This window comes from Saccopteryx leptura, chromosome 5 (assembly GCF_036850995.1).
Source record: "Saccopteryx leptura isolate mSacLep1 chromosome 5, mSacLep1_pri_phased_curated, whole genome shotgun sequence".
NCBI classification, from domain to species: Eukaryota; Metazoa; Chordata; class Mammalia; order Chiroptera; family Emballonuridae; genus Saccopteryx; species Saccopteryx leptura.
In genome coordinates, this window is record NC_089507.1 from 213,818,841 (window position 1) to 213,844,925 (window position 26,085).

Genomic DNA, 26,085 nt, shown 5'->3' on the forward strand with positions numbered 1-26,085 from the left:
TACTCGAGTGACCCCACCTCAGGTCTCTCCAGAAAAAGGGCACACCTGCCACTCTGGTCCCTGCTTCATTCTCCTTCATGACACATCAATTAGCATCTGACCTCCTACTATGTTATTAGTTATTTCTTCTCCTTCCCCAACTAGAATGCAGACTTCACAAAGGCAAGGACTTTATTCTATTTCCCGTTATATCCCAGGTGCCAGGATTACAAAGATGAACCACACCCTGCCCCTGCCTTCAAGAGCGCTCAGTCTAGTAAGGGATAGGCAAATAAATGGGCTATTTTATGTGCAGCAGAATGTCCTGTTTGAGGTTCTATGGATGTAGAGAGACAAGACTCAGAAGCTCTGCCAGAAGACGTCCTGGAGGGCTTCCAAGTGAAGGAAGGATTTAAAATGGATGTTGAAGAACAATTAAGAGTTCTTTTTGGGGAAATGCATTAAAGGCAGAGGACACAGCATGTGTGAACATACAGAAGTAGGAAAGGACCTGGTGCTCTAGACAACGGGGTGAAGCTCTGTGTGATTGGTCACGGGCACCATGGGAGATGGATACATGCTTCTCTTAGCAGTAAGGATAAGCTTACTGTGGGCGGTACATGTGACTTCTGAGGACCAGGGTGGATATAATAGACTGAGCCACCAGGAAGGTACAGTCCATGACAGGGAACATGAGACACTCAGTGGCTGACACCATAGTTGAAACTATGTCATTGGGTTAATTAGTTTAGTTATGTATTACTCTAAATTAATGCTATGCAATAAAAAATATAATGAGACACATGTAATTTGGGGATTTTTAGTAATGAAATTTTAACAGAAAAAATGCAGATTTATTCATTTTAGTGATATATTTTGCTTACTCAATATAGCCAAAAATTAGCATGTCAATGTACCATCAGTATAAAAGTTATTAAGGAAACCTTTTACATCCTATATTTTGCACCAAGTCTTTGATATCTGGAGTGTATTTTGTACTTACAGCACATTTCCATGTAGACTGGGTGCATTTTAAGTGCTCAATATTCACATGTGGTTGGTGGTGGCCACAGTGGACACAGCAACTCTAGCAAAGCTAACTATGGCTGGTTGCAAAAAACAGCTAATTATGGCTGGTTCCTCGTTCTGTATATTTGCACAGGAGGTGTCCTCTGTCTTAAATGCATTTCCCCACAAAGAACCCTTAATCACTCAACATTTTATATTATGCCCCCAATACATGTAGCCTGCCATCTATCAGGGAAGTCCCACAGACATATTTATCCTGCCTAGAAAGTGTTTTATAACTGTGAATGGATTGCCCATATTAAAATAATATGTAATATTAAAATGTCTTTTGATGAACCAGGGCATTTGTCAACATTTTGCAGCCTTGTGCCACGACGTAGGCCAAGGTAAGAAGCAAGGTTCATCTTGTCGGAGGAGAAGGAAACTAAGGAACAGTGAGGAATTGTTCTCCAGGAAGAGGGAGTGGATGGGTGTCCAGGGAGAAATACGGTTCAGCACCACGAACGGTGGACAGCGGTACCGGTGCGATTCAGAACTGGGCAGAGGAAAGGCGCTGTGCTCTGCCTATATTATAACCTCCTTTAAAAGGGTGTATAATGTTGATGAGTATCTTGATTATTTTACACAGGTCCTGCTTGCCGGCCTCCTCTCTGAAATGCCCTCCACACTCCAAGCCACCAGCTACATAGATTTTCATGTTAATTGCTGCCTCCTGGATCCGTCCCAAAGATCCCCTGCTTTTCTGGGTATGAGGGTGTTTTTCTGTAAACCCATCTGCTGACTTCATCTTCCCACAATAAAATATTTGCATCTCTTCACAGTAGACTGTCCTGCTTCCATAGAGCCCTGTGGCCAGTGGCACAAAAGCCACAAATGGTGGCGAGTCCAGTAAGGATGAACTACACTAAAAGAGGGGGGAGGGTGCCTGGGTTAACTTAGCCTCAGAAGTGCCTGAAAACTCTGGCCTGGAGTTTTCCTAGAGCAAAGGAGCAAGGTCACATGTAACCTGCTCCACCAGGTCATAGCACTGGGCATGCACCACAGCTCTCCTGCTTGTTGGGAATGTACACAGGGGACTAGACCTCAGCAGGTCTTGATGTCATGAGTAATTTGTATGAGAAGATGACCTGGATGTATTTGACCTTGTAAAGGAAACTCACACATTGCTTTCATTTACATACACACAATGCCCTTTGAATTCCACACCACTCATTCTGACTCTCTAACGCAGTGGTTTTTAATCTATTTACACATGGAGACCAATGAAAATAAGAGAATTATTTACGGGATGACTAAGACAGAAATCGCCCTGAGCATAAGTGAAGTCAACTAAGATCATTGGGTCTCTAATTGTCGTGCAGCATCAGGATGGTTAGCTCTTTTGTGGACCCGCACACTATTTCTGGCTGTGTGGATGATTAGATAACAGATTTCAGCCTGACCAAGTGGTGGTGCAGTGGATAGAGTATCAGATTGGGACACAGAGGACCCAGGTTCAAGCCCTCAGGTCACCAGCTAGAACTGGTGCTCACCAGCTTGAGTGTGGGGTTGCTGGCTTGAGCATGGGATCATAGACATAACACCATGGTCACTGACTTGAACGCAAGGTCACTAGCTTGAGCAAGAGATCACTCACACGGCTATAGCTCCCCGTTCAAGGCACATATGAGAAAGCAATCAATGAATAACTAAGGCAGGGGTCAGGAAACTTTTTGGCTGAGAGAGCCATGATTGTCACATATTTTAAAATGTAAATTCGTGAGAGCCATACAACGAACCATGTACATTATGCATTATCCAATAAAAATTTGTTGTTGTCCTAGAGGACAGCTGTGATTGGCTCCAGTCACATGCAACCATGAACATGAGTGATTGAAAATGATATTCTACAATCATCCCGAAGGAGAGTGTGAACCCTGAGAGAAGACCTGAAATTGAAAAGCCATCACGTGTTATGATCTCTTATGAAACTAGAAGCCAAGTGCAAAGGTCCCACCCACCCCTGGTTGCTGTGAAGTCTGCCAAGGACCCCGCACACCCTCTGCTGCCTGGGGGAGTGAAGAGTACCTTTGTCTCAGAGCTCCCAGCAGCTATAAACTGTGGGGTCCAGTCTCCCAGCCCCATGTGTCTGCAGGGGAGTGGATGAGGGACAGAGTGGCAGCAGGTGAGGTCAGAGAGAACAGCAGGGGACCCTGCAGGGCCCAGAGCCATTGCAAGAATATTAGCTTTTACTCTGCAGTGGAAATTTTGGAGGGTTTTGAGCAGAAGAAGCATCATAGTCTGACTTATGTCTTAAAACCATGGCTCAGGCTGCTGTGTGACAGAGATTGTAGGGGGGCAAGAAAAGAAGTGGAGAGACCACCTAGGACCCCTGTAATAATAATTCAGGAAGCTGGGAGACCCCATATAACACCCCCGTAATAGTTCAGGAAGCTGGCAGACCACATAGGACACCCCTGTAATAGTTTTGGCCAAAATGGTATCTGAGGTGGAGTTGTTGGATGTGGTCACATTCTGACAGTGTTGGCAGAATTTCCTAATAGATGGGGCATGAGAGGTGAGGAAACACGTGGAAGGTGACCCCAAGGGCTGAGGCTGGAGCAACTGGGTGGATTGTGGCGCCACTTCCGGAGATGGTGAGGACAGGGCAATTTGAACTAAACTCTGACTCCCAACCCCAGAGCAACAAGGGAAACCTAATGCTTTGGCTTCAAGACTTCCTGTCCCCCTTCGCTGTATGCTGTGCTCACAACTCATCATTCATTCATTCATTCATTCTTTCATTCGTTTGTTTTATTTAACGAGAATTCATTAGTAACTATCATGTGGTAAACATGGGAGGCACTGGACACGCCAGGATTAACTGGACTCAAACTTCCCCTCAAGAAACTGATCATCAGGTAAGGGACTGAGAGATCAGCCATCCTCACTCATTCACGTAGAGTCATTTAGTCACTCAAAAAATGATCCCTAGCCCATGATGCAAACAAGCATCAGGGAAAGCATTGAGAATGATCTTGCCCTTTATGAAAGTCCTAGTCTAATTGGAAAGCCTGGGATTTGCTATTCTTGCCCATTTATTCATTCATTTATATATTCACCGAAGAGTCACCAACATCCAGCCTGGGCAGGGTTTGGGACAGGACTCCTGCTGGATGACCCAACAGTGGGCTCTCCTGGCTGTCTCCAAGCAACAAGGCCTCCTGCTAGAGCCCTGGCCACCCTGCAGGGTTCAACCTTCCCCAACACCATGCGAGCAGCTGCCGGAGCTCGTCAGGACACCTCTCCGCAGCACTCTGAGGGCAGATTCTGGTGCAATTGTCCCGCAGAAAACCTCGAGGTCGTCGTCCCAGCAGCCACCCCTGCAGCCATCTGACCCTTCTTGACACCTGCAGGGCCCAGAACCCAAGATGCACCCACTGTGGAGGCTCCAGGTCTTCCTCAGCTTGCTGTTCCTGCACAACCAGCCCTGGCCGGGCCTGGCTGAGGCCCATGTGAACAGCAAATGCACCCTGGCTAGACGTAAGCTAAGCTGCACTCTGCTCTGCCCGCTGTCGCAGGGTGGGTGGGGAAGGCAGCGCCTGGGCCCCGTCCCCGACTTTGCTGGATGACCTCGGGTTACTCACGTACCCCCCTTTCATTCTTTTTTCTTGGACCTCAAAGAATAACAACGAGGTGGACTCGAGCATGCATCAATTCATAACACATTGGCATTCTCACGAATAGTGGCGAGGCCCCTCTCTTATTTGATTTTATGTTATTTTCCTTTTTACCTCTTAATCTCACTGCCATTCCCTCTTCCTCGCCAGGCACTGCAGAGTGTGTGTGTGTTTAAATATGTCCAGATCCTGTAAAACACGCAGAGTTTTGATTTATGTAAATGGCGTTGTCACATAGATCTCGTGGCTACTGACTGGTTTCAGTGAACGCTGTTGATGTCTGTGGCTTCAGACTGGCACAGAGAGGTCCGTGAGACTCATCCACTTCACCGCCACTTGTCCATTTTCCTAGGGATGGACACTCCCCGCCACTATAAACTCCTCTGAGATGGACACCCTTGCAGGTGTCCCTGTTAGGACCCGTGGGAGACTGTCCCAGGGATACACCCGGAAGGCGGATGGCGAATGCTATTTAACGAGATGGCCAGATGGCACTCTAGAATGTCTGTGCCAGTCTGCACTCACTGCAGTAATAACACGCATGCCCAGCTCCCCATGATTCCCCACACGGGAGGGTATCCATCCCTACCAGTCTACATGGGCTGCATAGCAAGATGCCACAGACCAAGGGGCTTAATCCACAGACATTTCCTCATGGTTCCGGAGGTTGGAATTCTAAGATCGAGTGTGCCCACAGGGCTGGTTTCTGGTGTAACCTCTTTTCCTGGCTTCTTGCTGTGTCCTCACATGGCCTCTCCCCTGTGTGCACACAGAGAATGTACTCTGGTGTCTCTTTCTCTTATTAGCCTATGGGATTAGGGCCCCACCCTTATGAGTGAATTTAGCCTTAATTACCTCCTTCAAGGTCCTATCTCCAAATACCATCACACTGGAGGTTAAGGGTTCAATATATTAATTGCTGGAGTGGGGAGGGGAGGGGTGGAGCTAACCTAAATCAGGACATAGCTCTATCTCTCCAATATTTGCCAGTTTAATGTGGAGTTTGTGATATCTATTTGTTTTAGTTTGACTTTCTCTAATTAGTGTTAAATTTGAGCCTCTCGTCATGATTTTGTTAACTGTTTTTTAACTTTTTTGACCTTCTGCTCATTTTATTATTTGCATTCCTAGGTTTTTTTTGTTTGTTTTTTAATTTATTCTCTTTGACTTGAGAAGATGTTACTTGATTTTTGACATTGTCCCTTGCCGGGCCTAACTACAGGTTAACATGTCTCCCACGCGGTCACCTATCAGTGTTGGGAGGTCCTTCATTGAACAGGACTGTTTTCATAGGTACTCAATTTCGTCTTGTGGTTTGTGGCAGATGAGTCAGAGCCCTTGTCCTTACCCCAGGCTTTGTTTTTCCAATAGCTTTTCAGTTTAACCTTTCACGTGTAGGGTTTTAATCCATCTGGAGACTTCTTTATGTACATTTATGTATGTGAGTTAGAGACCAGCCTCACTTCTCTTCAAATAATGAGTTTGTTTTCTCACCCCATTACTAAAGGGTCAAGTTTCCAAACACTCCGATTCCCTTTTGAGTTCTGTCTTCTGCAGAAATGTGTAACCATTTCTGCAGCAGTAACATAATATTTTAAATACTACATCTTTGTTGAATGTGGTTTTATGTAATAGACCTTTATTCTTTCAAATGAATTTTAGAGTGTGTTGAATTCCTAAAAAAAATCATCTGGAAATTTGTTTGGGGTCACATTGCATGTGTTTTTTAAATTAGAGAGGTTTGGCATGTTCACAATGGTAGGTCACTCAATCACAAACTTAGCATATCTTTCAATTTATTCAGATTGATTTTATATCACTTGGTGAAATTTTAAAGTCCTCTAAACATCTTGAGTTTTGTTAATTTGATTCCCAGAAAATTTATAGTTTTTGTCACTACAGGAAACACAGGGTGGAGCAGAGTTCATTCCGGTATTATTATTATTATTATTATTTTATTTTAGACGGGGGGAGGAGCTGGAGCATCAACTCCCATATGTGCCTTGACCAGGCAAGCCCAGGGTTTCGAACTGGCGACCTCAGCATTTCTAGGTCGACGCTTTATCCACTGCGCCACCACAGGTCAGGCCTGGTATTATTATTTATTAATTTTTGTTATTTTTCATCAGAACTTCTGTGAAACTACATTTGTCCCAGCGTGTATTGCCTGATTTTTTGTTATATTCTTTAGTTAGTATTACTGGTACTGAGGAAGGACTTCTGTTGACTGTTGAAAATTAATTTGCTATCTTCTATTTTATGATTAGACCTCTATTAGTTCCAATAGTTTGCCTTTATTCTATTGGATTTTCTATCTAGCTTGAGGGTCATATCATCTATAAATAGTGACTGTTTTATCTCTTCTAAACCGAAAACATCTTGTGATTTTTTCATACCTTGCAATATAATATTTTCTCTAGTATTTGGAATATAGTTTTTATCACATTAAGGAAGTCTCTGTATATTTAGCTTTCTAAATTTCTCTTAATAATAAATCAATATTGGCCTTTAAAAAGTGTTTTTCTGCATCTAAAAATTAATCTTTTTCTCTAGTCCAGTAATAGATCAAATTGTATTAATAGATTTTCTGAGGTTAAAGTTATCCTAGCATTTCTGCTATAAATATAATATTTTAATCATGTATGTTGTATAATGTATTAGAATGATCTATTTATAATATACTATAATATATTCATAATGTATCCAACTAATTTATGATATTTTATAATGTAATATATATTTAAATAATGTACTGTAAGGTATTAGATCTCTTGGCAGATAATTTTAGAATTTTAGCAAACTTTTTATAGATAAAATTAATGTATAATTCACTGTCCTTGAGGCTAGAAAAGTTGTACTAGCCTCAGAAAATGAAATTGGCATCTTTTTTCCCTTATTTTCTTTCACAATGACCTTTCTATAAAAGTTTGGTAAAACTTTTCTACAAAATGATCTGGATCAAAAATTTTCAGAAAATGAGATCTTTAATAGCGATTTCTATTTCTTAATAGTTACAGATTATCACTGTTTACTGTTTTCCTTCATCACCATTTGGCATGTCATGGTTAGCTCTAACTGTATTCATTTCATTCGGTTTATACCAAATATATGCATGCATAGTTATGAGCCCAGGGATCCTTATCTGTACAATGGGTGCAGCTAGAACGCTATTACCTGGGGCTGCTTTTGAGACTCAATGAAGAAAAGTACATGCACAGCGTCTTCTAACTGTGAATATGTTTATCGCTACAACCACCTCTCACGTATCAGTGCTTAGCTACAAATAACAGAAAACCTAACTCGACCTGGCTCAAACAGAAAAACAGTCACTTCCCAGAACTGAAAGTCACAGGCAAGGCCAGCTGCAGGTCTGGTTCAGTCAGCAGCTCAAAGCTGCCATTCAGAACCGGATTTGGTCCATTCCCCTTAGTGCTGTTAGCATCATGATTTCATCCTCAGGCTGCTGGTTTCCAGTACGGTAGGAAATGGTGGCCGGTGGCCTTGGAACTGCAGGCTGTCTTGTTCCTTTCCACTGGAAGAAAAAGAGAAAAACCTCCTCCTCAAACATGAAACCCAAGATCTTCTGTTTAGTCTGATAAGACCAACCTGGGTCACAGGACAACTTTGAACCTGAAGGAGTCACCATGCGATGATGGCTCAGATGATTAACAGCCTCACCTGGACCAGGAAATGGAGATAGTGCCTGAATGAAAACAGAGTTTGGATGGAAATGACAGTATGGTTGAATGGAAGGAAAGATGGGCAGATGGATGGGTTGATAGATGGGAGCGTGAGTGGACGGGTGGATGGATGGACGGACGGACGGATTGATGGATGGATGAGTGAATGGACGGTTGGATGAATGGATGGATGGATGAATGGATGGATGGATGGATCGATATATGAATGGATGGAATATTGGACTGTCAACTAGTAGTATCTGTTGCTCACCAATTCCCAAGTGCTACCATCTTCATTAAACAAGCGTTATAAGAGTTCAAGGCATACTTATAGTCTCACTCTATCTTTGAAACTACTTAGTTCATTATGTCTCTCCTACCACACAGAAAGCTGGTCTGTGTCTTTGGTGCTCAGCACAGGGCCTGACACTGAGTAGACGCTCAGTAAATATTCTTTGGATGACTATCCTCAATGTTCCTCACAAGAATCCTGTGAGATGGGTATGATTACTGTCCCTATCACACAGATGAGGAAATCCAGAATTAGGGAGCTAACAGAGCTAAGAGTTGAACCCAGATCTGTGGCTCCAGACACACCTTTTCTTTAGAGGCAGCAGAAACAGGGGGTGCTGAACATGGGGCTGGGACCCGGCCCCGGGGGAAGGAGGGTGTGGTCCCAAAATGGCTCCCGCTGCTCTGTGGTGGCCCAGAGCACAGGTCCTGATCATATAAGGGGTCAAATCAGTGAAATAGGTGCGTCCCGTGGGGAGCGCTGATGTTTGTTAGAGCCGGACCCCGACTCTGAGCAGGGGAGTCTGGAGCCAAGGGAGGCAGAACTTAGACATGTCCACAGCTCTCAACTTTTCTTCTCTTTTGAAATGTGTTGTTTTCTGCTGGGAGCAGCTCTCTGTCCTGCAGTTTATGTCGGGTATGGTGTGAGAGGGTTGACATTTCTTCTCTCCTGATTTGCCCACCCATTTTAATCTTTAAGCAGCATCCACTGTGATCTGCATCTATGACAGGCTCTGGCACGGGTGACACTTCAACCAGCATATCCCCTTTGAGCAGCTGTTCCCGGCCAGACCCTCTGAGGAATGTCACATGGCCCCTGCACAGTCGAACCTCACAGATGAAGAATGTGGATCTCAGGTAGGGGGCCACGGTGTGGCATGCCCCCAATCTCACAGCAAGGAGTGGGTGCCCCAGCCTGCAACACGGGCCTCCCGATTCCAAGTCCCCTGCCTTGTCTGTGACCTTGTACAATGTCGCTGATCCCTCCTCTGTTTCCAGTTATTACCCTGGGCCTCATGAAGCACAACGCAGAGGGCCGGATTCGGAACATCTGCGTCCTGGACAGTCTGAAAGCGTCCGGGCAGGTGGCCCCGGGCATGGTGGGCTGGCTAACCGGTGGTGGCACGAGCCTCCAGGAGCAGCGAGAAGGCAGGTGGGACCTTGAACCCTGCCCTGGGACTCTTTACAGAGCGAAGGTCAGAATAAAGTGCTGGGGAATGGAAGCACACAGCCTGGGAAGAGAGAAGGAAGGAAGATTGGAAGGAGGAGATGTCAGGCCCAATACGAGGATGAGTAGGGGTCACATACAAGGGGTAGTTGGAGAGGCAGCATAGCAGAGTAAGTAGGAATGAAGAGTTGGGAGTAAAGTTTCTCACTGAAATCTTGGCTCTGGCTCTGGCTCTGGCTGGTTGATTCAGCGGTAGAGCGTTGGCCTATCGACACTGTGGATGTCCCGGGTTCAATTTCCGGTGAGTGTACACAGGAAAAGTGACCACCTGCTTCTTCCCCTTACCCTTCTTCCTTTCCCTTCTCTCCCTTTTTCTCTCTCTCTTTCTCCTCACCTCTCCTCCAGCCATGGCTTATTCGAACGAGTTGGCCCCGTGCAGTGAAGGTGGCACCATGGCCTTCCTTCAGGCGCTAAAATAGCTTGGTTGCCGAGCAACAAAGCAACTGCCTCAGATGGGCAGAACATCACCCTGTAGCGGGCATGCTGGGTGGATCCTGGTTGGGGCACATGTGGGATTTTGTTTCTTTCTCTCCCTGCCTCTCTTTTAAAAAAAAAATCTTGGCTGTCCCACCCATCTTGGGGTAATTGCTAGATCGCTCTGGTTTCATCTATAACATGGGCGCCCACAGCATAGCTGGATAAACATCTGGGAGCCAAAGGAACTTAATACTGGAGTCAGACATGTGAATTCCATTCTATTGCTCGATGGCTGTGTGACTCTGGCCAAAACATCTGAGCTGTCTAACCTTCAGCCCTGAGTCCGCCTCAGTGAAATGACTATGATTGTCCCTGTTGCTGGCAGTTTGGGGGTTTTCTCTGCCACACATGGTGGGAGCATGGCCATCAGTAGGTACAATCACCCTCACAGAACTGGGCCTGTCCTGCTCACCTCCATTTCCACGCCTCCTTCCTGAGGGATGCAGGCCTCCCCAGATTCCCAGGCTCAAAGCTCCTCGGCCCCAGCACGCCATTATTCCAGCCCGCTGTGCCTGGGGCTCCCTTCTCTCTGCCTCCAATCCCCTCTCTCTCCATTTTAGTGGGGCCTCCCCTCATCAGCAGGGTGTTCCTGGATGGGTCCAGCCACAATCACCTCCCTTCATTCATTCCTTAAACAACTGTCACAAATATTTATAGAGCACTTAATGTGTAACGAACTGGGCTGGGTACTGAGTACACAGCTATGAACAAGACACATAGTCACTGCCCTTTGGGATCTTAATCCTTTTTTCATGAGATAAGTCATGAACGTAAATAACCAATTGCAAGTGGAGGGAGATGAAGGCCGTTTTATCAAGGTAAATGGTGAGTGAGGGGGTCAATCAAGATGACCTGTCTAAAGAAGTGGCCATTAGGTAGAAACCGGAATAAAGAAGCATGTGACGTAAGAGGCATGCGGGGTTGGGACGGTGGCTGGAAAGGCCCAGAGGTAAGAGAAATCGGTGTGTTAGAGAAAAAGCACAGGTCCTGCGTGGCCAGGTGAGCAAGACGGCAGGTGAGGCCGGGCCCTGCAGGTCTCGGGGGCTGTGGTGCGGAGTTCGGGTTCTAACCAAGGACATTGAAAACACGTGGAGAATGTTGAGCGAGAGTGGAGTTAGGCCCCTTGGGCTGCCCCAGGTGGAAGTCCTTAGAGAGGCCAAGGTCACACCGGAAGCCCGGAGAAACTAGAGTGTCTCCAGACGGGCAGTGATGGTCACCAGGACCCAGTAAAAATGACAGAGGAGGATGTGGTTTTTTTTGTTTGTTTTTTTGTTTTGTTTTGTTTTGCTGCAAAAAGCTAGAGGATGTGTTTTACAAGCAGAGACAACATGACTTGCTGATGGTTTGAATGTGGATGTGAGGTGTGGAAATCATCAATTGCGCCTGAGGTTTGGGTCTGGGCGGCCTGGTAGGTGGTGGGGCAGCCTGGAAGGTGGTGGGGTCACCTATCGAGCGGGGCGGGCACGGCGTGAGAATAGGCCTGTGGTCTGGGTCTGCGGCTGGCTGTGGGTCACAGATATCGATACAACCGTGTGGAGTGTCAGGACACTCGGGACAGCTGTGAGGACTTGCAGCCAGGGCTCCCATAGGTGGCTCTTGCCCACAGAGCGTCTATAAAAGGCTCTGACTTCAAACGCACTGCCAGGCCCTTGTGACAGGGGCCGGCCTTGTCTGTCAGACCGAGGCCTTGCTACCTGGGGTCCCTCCCCCCTGCGGGACCTCTGCTCTTTCTCTGTGTAGCGCCAACATCACCAACCTTCAGCTGGACTATGGCGGGATCCAGATGTCTTTCCAAAGGGGCCGGGTCTCAGCAAACATCTCACTTGAATTTGACATTGACTTGAGACTAGAAGTCATACAGACGAGGGATATATGAGGCACTGGGGTCCCTCCTGCTCATTTTATTATTTGCATCCCTGGGTGTTTTTTTTTTGTTTGTTTGTTTTTTTATTTATCCTCTTTGAGTTGAGGAGATGTTACTTGATTCTTGACATTAGTCCCTTGCCAGGTCTAACTACAGGTTAACATGTCTCCCAAGCGGTCACCTATCAGTGCTGTTGGGAGGTCCTTCATTGAACAGGACTGTTTTCATAGGTACTCAATTTCATCTTGTGCTTTGTGTCGGATGAGTCATAAGCCGTTGTCCTTACCCAAGGCTTTGTTTTTCTAATAGCTTTAGAGTTTAACCTTTCACATGTAGGGTTTTAATCCATCTGGAGACTTCTTTATGTACATTTATGTATGTGAGTTAGAGACCAGCCTCACTTCTCTTCAAATAATGAGTTTGTTTTCTCACCCCATTACTAAAGGGTCAAGTTTCCAAACACTCCGATTCCCTTTTGAGTTCTGTCTTCTGTGCCTGTGTAACCATTTCTGCAGCAGTAACATAATATTTTAAATACTACATCTTTGTAGAATGTAGTTTTATGTAATAGATATTTCTTCTTTCAAATGAATTTTAGAGTGCGTTGAATTCCTAAAAAAAATCATCTGGAAATTTGTTCGGGGTCACATTGCATGTGTTTTTTAAATTAGAGAGATTTGGCATATTTACAATGGTAGGTCACTCAATCACAAACTTAGCATATCTTCCAATTTATTCAGATTGATTTTATATCACTTGGTGAAATTTTAAAGCGCTCTAAACATCTTGAGCTTTGTTCATTTGATTTCTAAAAAATGTATAGGTTTTGTTGCTACAGGATATACAGAGTGAAGCAGAGTTTATTCCAGTATTATTATTAATTAATTATTGTGTTATTTTTCATCCAAACAACTGTAAAGCTACATTTGTCCCAGCGTGTATTGCCTGATTTTTTGTTATATTCTTTAGTTGGTATTACGGGTACTGTGGAGAGGACTGCTGTTGATTTTTGAAAATTAATTTGCTATCTTATTCTTTATAATTACACCTCTATTAGTTCTAATAGTTTGTCTTTATTCTATTGTATTTTCTATCTAGCTTGAGGGTCATATCATCTGTAAATAGTGACTGTTTTATCTCTTCTAAACTGTATCATCTTGTGCCTTTTTTTAATACCTTGCAGTATAACTGAGATCTCCCATAGAAAGGGAAATGGATTTACAACTCCCGAGTAAATATATTTTCTGTAGGATTTTGGAATATAGTTTTTATCATGTTAAGAAAGTCCCTTTATATTCTACCTTTCTAAATTTCTTTTAATAATAAATTAGTATTGGCCTTTAATAAATGTTTTTCTGCACTTAAAAATTAATCTCTTTTTTCTCTAGTCCATTAATATGTCAAATTGTATTAATAGATTTTCTGCTGTAAAGTTATCTTAGTGTTTCTGGAATAAATACAATATTGTAATAATGTATATAATGTTTTATAATGTTCTGGAATGATCTATTTATAATGTACTATAATGTATTTATAATGTATCCTACTAACTTGTGATATTTTATAATTTAATATTTTTTAGGAATGTATTGTAAAATATAAGATTTCTGGCCCTGGCTGGTTGGCTCAGTGGTAGAGCGTTGGCCTGGAGTGCAGGAGTCCCGGGTTCGATTCCCAGCCAGGGCATACAGGAGAAGCACCCATCTGCTTCTCCACTCCTCCCCCCTTTCCTTCCTCACTGTCTCTCTCTTCCCCTCCCACAGCCAAGGCTCCATTAAAGCAAAGTTGGCCCGGGCGCTGAGGATGGCTCCATGGCCTCTGTCTCAGGCGCTAGAATGGCTCTGGTTGCAACAAAGAGACGGCCCAGATGAGCAGAGCATTGCCCCCTGGTGGGCATGCCGGGTGGATCCCAGTCGGGCACATATGGGAGTCTGTCTGACTGCCTCCCTGTTTCCAACATCAGAAAAATAAATAAATAAGATTTCTTGGCTGATATTACATTTAGAATTTTAACAAACTTTTTATACATAAAATTGATGTATAACTCAGTCCTTGTACTGTCTTTGGGGCTAGAAAAGTTGTACCGGCCTCATAAAATATTATTGACATCTTTTTTCCCATATTTTCTTTTACAATAACCTTTCTATCAAAGTTTGGTAAACTTTTCCACAAAACCATCTGGATCAAAATTTTTCGGAAAATGAGATCTTCAATGGCGATTTCTATTTCTTAATAATTACAGATTATCACTGTTTACTGTTTTCCTTCATCACAGTTTGACATGTTATGCTTTGCTCTTACTGTATCCATTTAATTCAGTTTATATCAAATATATGCATGAACAGTTATGAGCCCAGGGATCCTCATCTGTACAAATGGTGCAGTTAGAACACTATTACCTGGGCTGCTTTTGAGACTCAATGAAGAAAAGTACATGCACAGCGCTCTTCTAACTGCGAATATGTTTATCACTACAACCACCTCTCACGTATCAGTGCTTAGCTACATATAACAGAAAACCTAACTCGACCTGGCTCAAACAGAAAAACAGTCACTTCCCAGAACTGAAAGTCACAGGCAAGGCCAGCTGCAGGTCTGGTTCAGTCAGCAGCTCAAAGCTGCCATTCAGAACCGGATTTGGTCCATTCCCCTTAGTGCTATTAGCATCATGATTTCATCCTCAGGCTGCTGGTTTCCAGTATGGTAGGAAATGGTGGCCGGTGGCCTTGGAACTGCAGGCTGTCTTGTTCCTTTCCACTGGAAGAAAAAGAGAAAAACCTCCTCCTCAAACATGAAACCCAAGATCTTCTGTTTAGTCTGATAAGACCAACCTGGGTCACAGGACAACTTTGAACCTGAAAGAGTCACCATGCGATGGTGGCTCAGGTGATTAACAGCCTCACCTGGACCAGGAAATGGAGATAGTGCCTGAATCAACACAGAATTTGGATGGAAATGACAGGATGGTTGAATGGAAGGAAAGATGGGCAGATGGATGGGTTGATAGATGGGAGGGTGGGTGGATGGAAGGATGAATAGATGCATAGATGAGTGGATGCATGGATGCATGAATGGATGGGTGGATGGGTTGGTGGCTGGGTGGATGGGTGGATGGATGGAGGGATGGATGGATGGATGGATGGATGGATGGATGGGTGGATGGATGGATGGATGGATGGATGGATGGATGGATGGATGATGAATGGATGATTGGATGGGTGGATGGATGAATGGATGGATGGATGGATGCCTGGATGGGTACATGGATGGATGCCCTGACGGATGCATAAATGCATGATGGATGCATCTATGCATGGATGGATGCATGGATAGATGGATGGATTCATCGATGCAAGGGTGGATAGATGCATGCATGCATGCATGCATGGATGGATGGATGGATGGATGGATGGATGGAGAGATTGATGGATGGATGCATGGATGGATGGGTAGATGCATGGATGCATGGATGGATGAATGGATGGGTGCATGGATGGATGATGAATGGATAGATTTGTGGATGGATGGATCGATCAATGCATGGGTGCATGCATGGATAGATGATGGATGGATGAATGGATGAATGGATGGATGGATGGATGAATGGATGGATGGATGGATGGATGAATGGAAGGATGGATGGATGGATGGATGCATGGATGCATGGATGCATGGATGGATGGATGCATGGGTGGATGCTTCAATGCATGGATGGATGGATGGATGGGTGGATGGGTTGATGAGTGGATGGATGGGTGGGTGGGTGGGTGTATGAATAGAAGGAATATTGGACTGTCAACTAGTAGTGTCTGTGGCTCACCAATTCCCAACTGCTACTATCATCATTAACCAAGTAGTATAAAAGTTCAAGGCATACTTATACTCTCACTCTATCTTTGAAACTACTTAGTTAATTATGTCTCTTCTACTACACGGAAAGCAGGTCTGTGTCTTTGGTGCTCCTCCCCAGGGCTGGGCCCCTTCCTGTGGCCACATGTCCCCACCACCTCCTGGGTGAACTCCAAACAGATCTCACCCTTTCCCAGGACCTGATCCTTCTCCTGCCTCCCAGTCGTGCCCCGCCCTCTTCCCAGAAAGAAACCAGGCTCCTCCCCTCCCCACCCCTGCAGCCCACCTCCACCCACTCCCATCAGGAAGTCCTGGCAGCCCCCCTCCCTCACTCCCCTCACTCCACCCTGGGCTGTCCCAGCTCCTGGGTTGCTCCCTGGGCCATTACAGGAGCGTGCTCCGGCGGCCCCTGGCTGGACCTCACCTCCTTCACTCTGTGCTCCGGCAGCAGAAGTCACTTTCTAGTCCGGTATCTGGCTGTGTCCTCCAGCCCCACCCCCACTCCTCCCAGGGGTCCTCCAGTGCCCTGTGGATGAAGAGCCAACTCCTGGACGTCACTCTAGGCCCCACTTGTCCTCTCCGCTGCCCCACCCTGCTCCACGCTGCAGCCCTCTGCCCTGTAGTCTCTCTGAAGGACCCGCCCCTCCATCAACACACCCTGTAGTTTCACACAGCTGTGCTTTTGCACATGCGGATCCTTTTACTGGGATGCTCTGACCTTCTTCTTTAAGGTTGTTTCTTATCACCCATTCATTCAACAAATGTTTACTGAGAACCTACTATACCAGGCCCAGCATGCTTGATCCCAGGGATACAACAGTGATCAAGACAGAAAAAAACAAAAACAAAAACATACAGAGCTAAATGAAGACCTACACCCTGGCCAACCAAGTCTGTCAACCTCAACAGACAGTGAGTCCCGAGGAGGCAAGACTTAGGTCTGATTTCTCTCCGTAATTCCAAAATGCAGAAAACAGCAAAGTTCTCAGGGGACGACCATTCGATGATTCATCAGACAGTCACCGGGTGCCTACGTCACGCCAGACATTCGAGGACAGGGCGGTGCAGGGGGAAGACAGGGGACTCGGGAGCTCTGCTGACCTGGTTCTGACCTCATCGATGCTAACTAGCTGTGTGACCTCGGACAGGTCACGTTGCTTCTCTGAAGAGCCCCTTTGACTGCGCCTGACAATGATGCCACGGCAACGACTTCTCAGTGCGGCAGAGACGGTTCGCCTGGCCCACCGAGGAGGCCTCCGTTCTGCTCTAAAAGGAGAAATCTGTGATACGGTGTCCAGGTTACAGGCTTGGGCAGAAGACAGAACTAGATGTAAAACCTGACTCTACTGTAGACTATCTCTATGATCTCGGGCAAAAATTGTTTACACTTCAGTCACAGTTTTCTCTTCGGTAAAATGGGACTAATAATAGTGTTTATATCCTAGGGATGCTAGGAGGGTTGCACAAGCATTTATGAAAACTACCTGTCGATAATAGCGAACACTACTATTATTACAGAGGGGAAAATTGAGACTATAAAAGGACATAAAAACTGTCCAGTGTCAAACAGCGAGACTGGGCAGAGCCCGCGAGAACTCAAGGCTTCCTGAACTGAGGCCGGGGCACCTGCTCCCTGACCTCTATGCTCAGCAGACTGAGTGGCTTCCTCGGTCACTCCTGTCCCCAGGCCTCCCTCACTCATGACACAGACGAGGAGACCATCTCAAAGCAGGACAAGAAGAGAATGAGAGACAAGCACCACCTCCCCACGTTCTCCGTGTCCTCCACTTTCTCTGCACCTCTGCATCTGGTGGCATCGTGATGTACAGTTTGAAATACATTATTGACACATCCGGCTTGAGTGAGTCCTTACCTCGTGACCACTGGGGCCTCTTGTAGGAAATGTTTGCTTTGGAATTTGTGGGATGGATATGGTGAGATGGACAGCTTCTCATTAGTTTCCCAGCTGTCAATCACTTAGTGCCACGTCTCCCCGGCTGTGGGTTCACTCGCTATATATGAAGTCAGCCCCACTGCAGAACCCAGCAGGAATCAACTGACGGAGACCCAGAGCTCCTCCACTGTCCCCTGCAGAAATCCAGGTGAGCACAACACAACAACCCTCTCGAACTGTCTTTTTATCAGACACCAAGCCAGACTGAAGCTTTTCGTAAGTGTTGCCCAGTGACAAATTGGTGCTGGCTCTAGCACAGAAGACGAGAAACAGCAGCTTCAATGCTGACGAGACGTCTGGAGGGAGAAGGGTACATTGGCATAAGGCGTCCGCCAGCTTTCTCCTCTGCTACCCCTGGGTTGTGGCTTTCATGCTCATGTTGATAAAATAGCTGCTGAGATACAGCTATTGTGTCTGGCATCCGATTAAGAAAAAGCTGAAGAGGAAAACAAAAGCTTGTCAACCCACTTTAAATAACTCTTTAAGAAGACCTAGCTTAAGAAGGATGGGGAGAGAAACCTTCTGTTAGGCCCGTTTCTGCTCTCAAAAATGAAAGAGTTCTTTAAAGGGAGAGGGAAGGGTGGGCAGGTGACCTCAGCTCTCCACGCTTCTATTTCCTGCTCTTTAAAATAAGTGTGTTGATATTTTTATCATAGGACAGGGCTGTTGCAAAGATTTAGTGTAGACCCCTCTCTCTGGGCTTCCAAAAATGCCCCTTGGCCACCCTGTCCTTCCTCGGCTCTGTTAGTGTGTGCGTTTTCCTAAAGGCACTGTCAGAACCAGGAGGGATGAAGAGAACCATTGACTAGTAAGTCCAAAATGAGCTTCCATTTGGTGGCTCTTGCTTAAGGAATTTTTAAAAATACTTGTTGAATCCTCATAGTAACTTTATTTACTGAGGTACAGAGTAAAGTACACATAACTTAAAAGCAGGGAAGCTGGGTGCTACCCACTAAATATGGGTGGTCTCAGGGAAAGCATAACCCTGCTCTGAGCCTCATCTATAAATGGAAGTGGAATTGGGGTGGTTAGGAATACGTACAGAGCAGTCCCTGGTTTTCCCCCACCCCCAAACCCTTCAGCTCCATAGAGAATCTCAGACTGACCCTGACACTGACTTGACTTACCTGGGGCCCCCAAGGCACATCCCAAGTGCTGAAGGAATCAGGTCCTCTTCTCATCCTTGGTGGGCTGCCTGTCCTGTTGCCTGCTCAGTGCTGGAATATTTGAATTTCCCGTGGGTCTGTTAGATGGCGTAATTAAAAATATTTCTTAGATTTCAGTCCATTTGCCCTTTTATCTTAACATGCCTTGTTATTCTTTTATTGGATGCTGGACAGCATGATGAGAAATTGTAGAAGCTCTGAATGATGTTTTCTTGTTCCAAAGAAAGGGCTTACATGAGTTTCCAGCCATCCCAGATTCATGCTCTGGGGACACCCTCTCAGAGGATGACCCCCACAACCTACACTCTCTGCTCTGCCCTCCCCCAGGTGCCTGACCCAAGATGCTGAGGATCTCCGGCCTCTTCCTGCTCCTCTGCGGGCTGCTTGGTCCATCCACTGCTCAGCAGTCCTTGCCCGAGGTCCCCGAAGGTGAGACGGTCCCCTCTTGAGTCGTGCCTGGCATCGTCAGACCCATAGGTCTCTCCTAGAAATCTAAGCCATGAGCCAATGCCAGTTAAGTTTTGATTAGTTTTGTGCCCAGAACACATTAATCGTTAGCTATTCTGATCGTCACTACACAACTGTATTTAATCTCTTCCCAAAATGCCCCTCTTTTCTGTCTCCGTACTCTGTTTCATCTGCTAAGATCCACCATCCAAGACCCCAGCCCTACCTGGACGGGCCATGCCCACTTCCCCCACACTCACTCCCCTCCGGCCACGTGGCCATGGAAGCACATGAAACACACTGAAGAACCTTTGCAGGCGCTGTTCCCTCTGCTTAAAACAGCCTTCCCCTAACGATCCACAGGGCGCCCTCCCTTCCTCAGGTCTCGGCTAAGACGTCAATTTTGCAGAAAGACCTTCCTCGACCTGAACTAGTGCCCTCCGCCCGCCCTCTGGGTGCTCAGCCTGCCCGTGCTCTTCCCTCCTCCGCAGAGCGCGCCCCTCGGAATGCACCGCTATAGCCGCAGGGCTTAGAACATTGACACTTCTTTCCAGGCCCCTTGGCAAACAGCCTCTGCCCAGAGACTCTCCAGGTGACACCCCATCACCCCACACCCCATCTTCACCCCTAGGGCTCCTGCCTCCTCACCAACCACCAGCCTGTCGGCTCCGTGAGGGCGGAGGGTCCTCCGGTTTCCACCCACGCAGCCCCGCCCCTTTGGCACGGCTCCTGCACATAGGAGACCCCATAAATGTCTGCTGAACGACTGTGTCTAGAACCTGGGGCGCCCACGCAGGCCAGGCAGACCTGATGAATGAAAGTAAACGCGCCACGTGTGGGATGTGTTCAGAGGTCAAGGTCGTGTCCGGGAATTTGGGGCATCTGACCGTCAAATTGGGTTTTGAGGCCCATGTTTCTTTCTCAACTCTAACCCAAGGACCCCCAGGCGCGGACGGTCCCTCCAGCCCGGTGACCCCTGACCTAGGAGGATCATTGAAGGAATTCATCAACAACAAAATAAGCTCCATGAAGTTTAGTATGAGGTTAACGAACAGACACATATATGGGTGAGCGCTCTCTGATCACTCTGCCCCAGGCCCAGACTGTCCTGGGTCTGTGTATTTCGGGAAATGAGATCTTCAATGACTATTTCTATTTCTTAATACTTACAGATTATCACTGTTTCTTCTTTTCCTTCATCACAACTTTGCATGTCATGGTTAGCTCTAACTGTATCCATTTAATTCGGTTTATATCAAATATATACACGCATAGTTATGAGCCCAGGGATCCTCATCTGTACAAATGGTGCAGCTAGAACGCTATTATCTGGGCTGCTTTTGAGACTCAATAAAGAAAAGTATATGAACAGCGCTCTTCTAGCTGCAAATATGTTTATCGCTACAATCACCTCTCACGTATCAGTGCTTAGCTACAAATAACAGAAAACCTAACTCGACCTGGCTCTAGCAAGAAAAACAGTCACTTCCCAGAACTGAAAGTCACAGGCAAGGCCAGCTGCAGGTCTGGATCAGTCAGCAGCTCAAAGCTGCCATTCAGAACCGGATTTGGTCCATTTCCCTTAGTGCTGTTAGCATCATGATTTCATCCTCAGGCTGCTGGTTTCCAGTACGGTAGGAAATGGTGGCCGGTGGCCTTGGAACTGCAGGCTGTCTTGTTCCTTTCCACTGGAAGAAAAAGAGAAAAACCTCCTCCTCAAACATGAAACCCAAGATCTTCTGTTTAGTCTGATAAGACCAACCTGGGTCACAGGACAACTTTGAACCTGAAGGAGTCACCATGCGATGGTGGCTCAGATTATCACAGCCTCACCTGGACCAGGAAATGACGATAGTGCCTGAATGAAAACAGAGTTTGGATGGAAATGACAGGACGGTTGAATGGAAGGAAAGATGGGCAGATGGATAGGTTGATAGATGGGTGGGTGGGTGGAATGATAGATGCGTAAATGATGGATGAATGCATGGATGGATGTGTGGATGGGTGGGTGGGTGGGTGGGTATATGGATGAAAGGAATATTGGACTGTCAACTAGTAATGTCTGTTGCTCACCAATTCCCAAGTGCTACCATCATCATTAACCAAGATTTATAAGAGTTCTAAGCGTACTTATAGTCTCACTCTATCTTTAAAATTACTTAGTCAATTATGTCTCTCCTACCACACAGAAAGCTGGTCTGTGTCTTTGGTGCCCAGCACAGGGCCTGACACCCAGTAGACGCTAAATAGATATTCTTTGGATGACTTTCCTCAATGTTTCTCACAAGAATCCTGTGAGATGGGTATGATTACCTATCACACAGATGAGGAAGTCCTGAATCATGGAGCTAACAGAGCTAAGAGTTGAACCCAGATCTGTGGCTCCAGACCCATCTTTTGTTTAGAGGCAGCAGAAACAGGGGGTGCTGAACAGGGGTCAAGGAGCTGGCCCCAGGGGCGGGGGAGGAGGGTGTGGTGCAACAATGGCTCCCGCTGCTCTGGGTGGCCCAGAACGCGGGTCCTGATCATAGAAAGGGTCAAGTCAGTGAAACAGGTGCGTCCCGTGGGGAGCGCTGAGGGTTGTTAGAGCCGGACCCCGACTCTGAGCAGCAGAGTCTGGATCCAAAGGAGGCAGAACTTAGACATGTCCACAGCTTTCAACTCCCCTTCCCTTTTGAAATGCGTTGTTTTCTGCTGGGAGCTGCACTCCGTCCTGCAGTTTATGTCGGGAGTGGCACGAGAGGGTTGACATTTCTTCTCTCCTGATTTGCCCACCTATGTTAATCTTCACCCAACATCCACTGTGTTCTGCATCTATGATAGGCTCTGGCACGGGTGAAACTTCAACCAGCATATCCCCATTAGCAGCTGTTCCTGGCCAGACCCTCTGAGGAATGTCACATCGCCCCTGCACAGCCGAACCTCACAGATGAAGAATGTGGATCTCGGGGTTGGGGGCCCCGGGGTGCCATGCACCCAATCTCACAGCAGGGAGTGGGTGCCCCAGCCTGCAACTCTGACCTCCCGATTCCAAGTCTCCTGCCTTGTCTGTGACCTTGTACAATATCACTGATCCCTCCTCTGTTTCCAGTTATTACCCTGGGCCTCATGAAGCACAACGCAGAGGGCCGGATTCGGAACATCTGCCTCCTGGACAGTCTGAAGGCCTCCGGGCAGGTGGCCCCGGGCATGGTGGGCTGGCTAACCGGTGGTGGCACGAGCCTCCAGGAGCAGCGAGAAGGCAGGCGAGACCCTGAACCCCAACCCTGGGACTCTTTACAGAGCTCTGGGTCAGAGGGGAGAGCTGGGGAATGGAAGTGCACGGCCTGGGTAGAGAGAAGGAAGGAAGATTGGAAGGAGGAGATGTCACATACAAGGGGTATTTGGAGAGGCAGCATAGCAGAGTAAGTAAGAATGAAGGGTTGGGAGTGAAAGTTTCTGCACTGAAATCTTGGCTCTGGCTCTGGCTGGTTGGTTCAGCGGTAGAGCCTTGGCTAATCGACACTGTGGGTGCCCCGTGCTCGATTCCCAGTGAGTGTACACAGGAAAAGTGACCGCCTGCTTCTTCCCCCTACCCTTCTCCCTCTTCCTTCTCTCCCTCTTTCTCTCATTCTTTCTCCCCACCCTCCTCCAGCCATGGGTCATTTGAGCAAGTCGGCCCCGTGCACTGAGGATGGCACCACGGCCTTTCCTCAGGAGCTAAAATAGCTTGGTTGCTGAGCAACAAAGCAACGACCCCAGATGGCATAGCTTCACCCCGTAGGTGGCTTGCTTGGTGGATCCTGGTCAGGGCACATGTGGGATTCTGTCTTTTTCTCTCCCTGCCTCTTAGATTAAAAAAAAAAAATCTTGGCTCTGCTATCAACCTTGGGGAAAATGCTGGACTGCTCTGGCCTAATCTATAACATGGGTACCCAGAGCACAACTGGATAAACAACTGGGAGCCCCAAAAACTAAGGACTAGAGTCAGATATGTGAACTCCACTCTATTGCTTGAGGGCTGTGTGACTCTTTCCAAAGCATCTGAGCTGTCTAACGTTCAGCCCTGAGTCCGCCTCAGTGAAATGGTCGTGATTGTCCCTGTTGCTGGCAGTTTGAGGGTTTTCCCTGCCACACATGGTGGGTGCATGGCCATCAGTAGGGACAATCACCCTCACAGAACTGGGCCTGTCCTGCTCACCTCCATTTCCATGCCTCCCTCCTGAGGGGCGCAGGCCTCCCCAGCTTCCTAGACTCAAAGCTCCTCAGCCCCAGCACGCCATTATTCCAGCCCGCTGTGCTTGGGGCTCCCTTCTCTCTGCCTCCAATCCCCTCTCTCTCCATTTTAGTGGGGCCACCCCTCACCAGCAGGGTGTTCCTGGATGAGTTCAGCCACGATCACCTCTCTTCATTCATTCCTTAAACAACTGTCACAAATATTTATTGAGCACTTAATGTGTAACAGGACCTGGGCTGGGTACTGAGTGCACAGCTATGAAAAAGACACACAGTCACTGCCTTTTGGGACCTTAATCCTCATTCGTGAGATAGGCCACGAAAATAAATAACCAATCTCAGGTGGAGGGAGATGAAAGCAGTTTTTATCAAGGTAGAGGGTGTGTGAGGGGGCCGATCAAGAGGACCCATCTAAAGAAGTAACCCCCTGCCTGACCAGGCGGTGGCGCAGTGGATAGAGCATCGTACTGGGATGCAGAGGACCCACGTTTGAGACCCTGAGGTCACCAGCTTGAGCGTGGGCTCATCTGGTTTGAGCAAAGCTCACCAGTTTGGACCCAAGGTCGCTGGATCAAGCAAGGGGTTACTTGGTCTGCTAAAGGCCCACGGTCAAGGCACACATGAGAAAGCAATCAATGAACAACTAAAGTGTTGCAACGAAAAACTGATGATAGATACTTCTCATCTCTCTCCGTTCTTGTCTGTCTGTCCTTATCTATCCCTCTCTCTGACTCTCTCTCTGTCTCTGTAAAAATGGAAGGAAGGAAGAAAGGAAGAAGGAAGGAAAGAAGGAAGGGGAAGGGAAGGAGGGAGGGAGGAATGAAGGAAGGAAGGAGAGAAGGAGAGAGGGAGGGAGGGAGGGAAGGAAGGAAGGAAGGAAGGAAGGAAGGAAGGAAGGAAGGAAGGAAGGAAGGAAGGAAGGAAGGAAGGAAGGACCCTTAGGTAAAAACCAGAATGAGGAAGCATGTGATGTAAGAGGCATGTGGGTGGGGAGGGGGGCTGGAAAGACCTGAAGGTAAGAGAGAAATCTGTGTGTTTGAGAAAAAGCATAGGTGTTGTGTGGCCAGGTGAGCAAGACGGCAGCAAGACGGGCCCTACAGGTCTCAGGGGCTGTGGTGCGGAGTTCGGGCTCTAACCAAGGACAATGAGAAACACATGGAGAATGTTGAGCGAGAGGGGAGTTAGGCCCCTTGGGCTGCCCCAGGGAGAGGTCTATAGAGAGGCCAAGGTCACGCCGGAAGCCCGGAGAAACTAGAGTGTCTCCAGATAGGCAGTGATGGTCACCAGGACCTGGAGAAGGTGACAGAGGAGGATGTGTTTTACAAGCAGAGACAACACGACTTGCTGATGGTTTGTATGTGGAGATGAGGGGAGGAGGCCATCAACTGCGCCTGAGGTTTGGGCGGCCTGATAGGTGGTGGGGCAGCCTGGTAGGTGGTGGGGCAGCCTGCTAGGTGCTGGGGTCACCTGCCGAGCGAGGCAGGCGTGGCGTGAGAACAGGCCTGTGGTCTGCGTCTGCGGCTGGCTGTGCGTCACAGAAATCAGTACAACCATGTGGAGCTGCAGCTTTGCATTCCCAAAGGCCCTAAGCTGGTCTGTATAAAGGATTTTCAGAAGCCACAGTGGCTAATAGCAGTTTTCTCTTTAATCACTGACCGCAAGGTTTAGCACGCGGGGGTGTGGCACCCCTCTGGGCCACCGGTTTGTTGAAAGGTCTCAATGTGGACAGCACTCCCCATGTGGAGAGCCACTCCTCATGTTGACTGCCTCCACCTCCTGCTCATTCTCTGTCCCTTGTCCTCTCCTCTCCTCCTCTCTCTCATCCCCAGGAGGCCCTGCAATAACAAGACTGCAAAGACACATGCACGCATGAGTCTCGCTGTGGAGTTCTGCCTGGAGAAAGACGAGTTTGGCCGGAGGGGTCTGGTGACAGGTTCTTTGCCTCGTGGAGCCCAGCAGTGTCCACACCACGATCCTCACTGAGTAAGGTCCCCACTGCTCCTCCCAAGGGCTGGGCCCCTTCCTGTGGGCACCTGTCCCCACCACCTCCTGGGTGAACTCCAAACAGATCTCACCCTTTTCCCAGGACCTGGTCCTTCTCCTGCCTCCCAGGGATGCACCTCCCCCTTTTGAGAAAGAAACCAGGCTCCTCCCCTTCCACCCCTGCAGCCCACCTCCACCCGCTCCCATCAGGAACTCCTGGCAGCCCCCCCCCCCACCCTCGCTCCATCCTGCGCTGTCCCAGCT

General features: G+C 47.4%; 2 protein-coding genes and 1 pseudogene across 2 annotated transcripts in view; all 3 read left to right on the forward strand.

Annotated features, from left to right (window-relative positions):
- LOC136406650 (BPI fold-containing family B member 1-like) overlaps positions 1–26,085 on the forward strand; it is a 202,438-nt gene that overhangs the window by 140,251 nt on the left and 36,102 nt on the right. The gene's annotated exons all lie outside the window — the stretch shown is intronic.
- The window catches only part of LOC136405093 (BPI fold-containing family A member 1-like), a 228,069-nt gene that overhangs the window by 111,969 nt on the left and 90,015 nt on the right, over positions 1–26,085 (forward strand). The window lies entirely within an intron of this gene.
- Positions 3,843–25,825, forward strand: LOC136405675 (BPI fold-containing family A member 3-like; annotated as a pseudogene).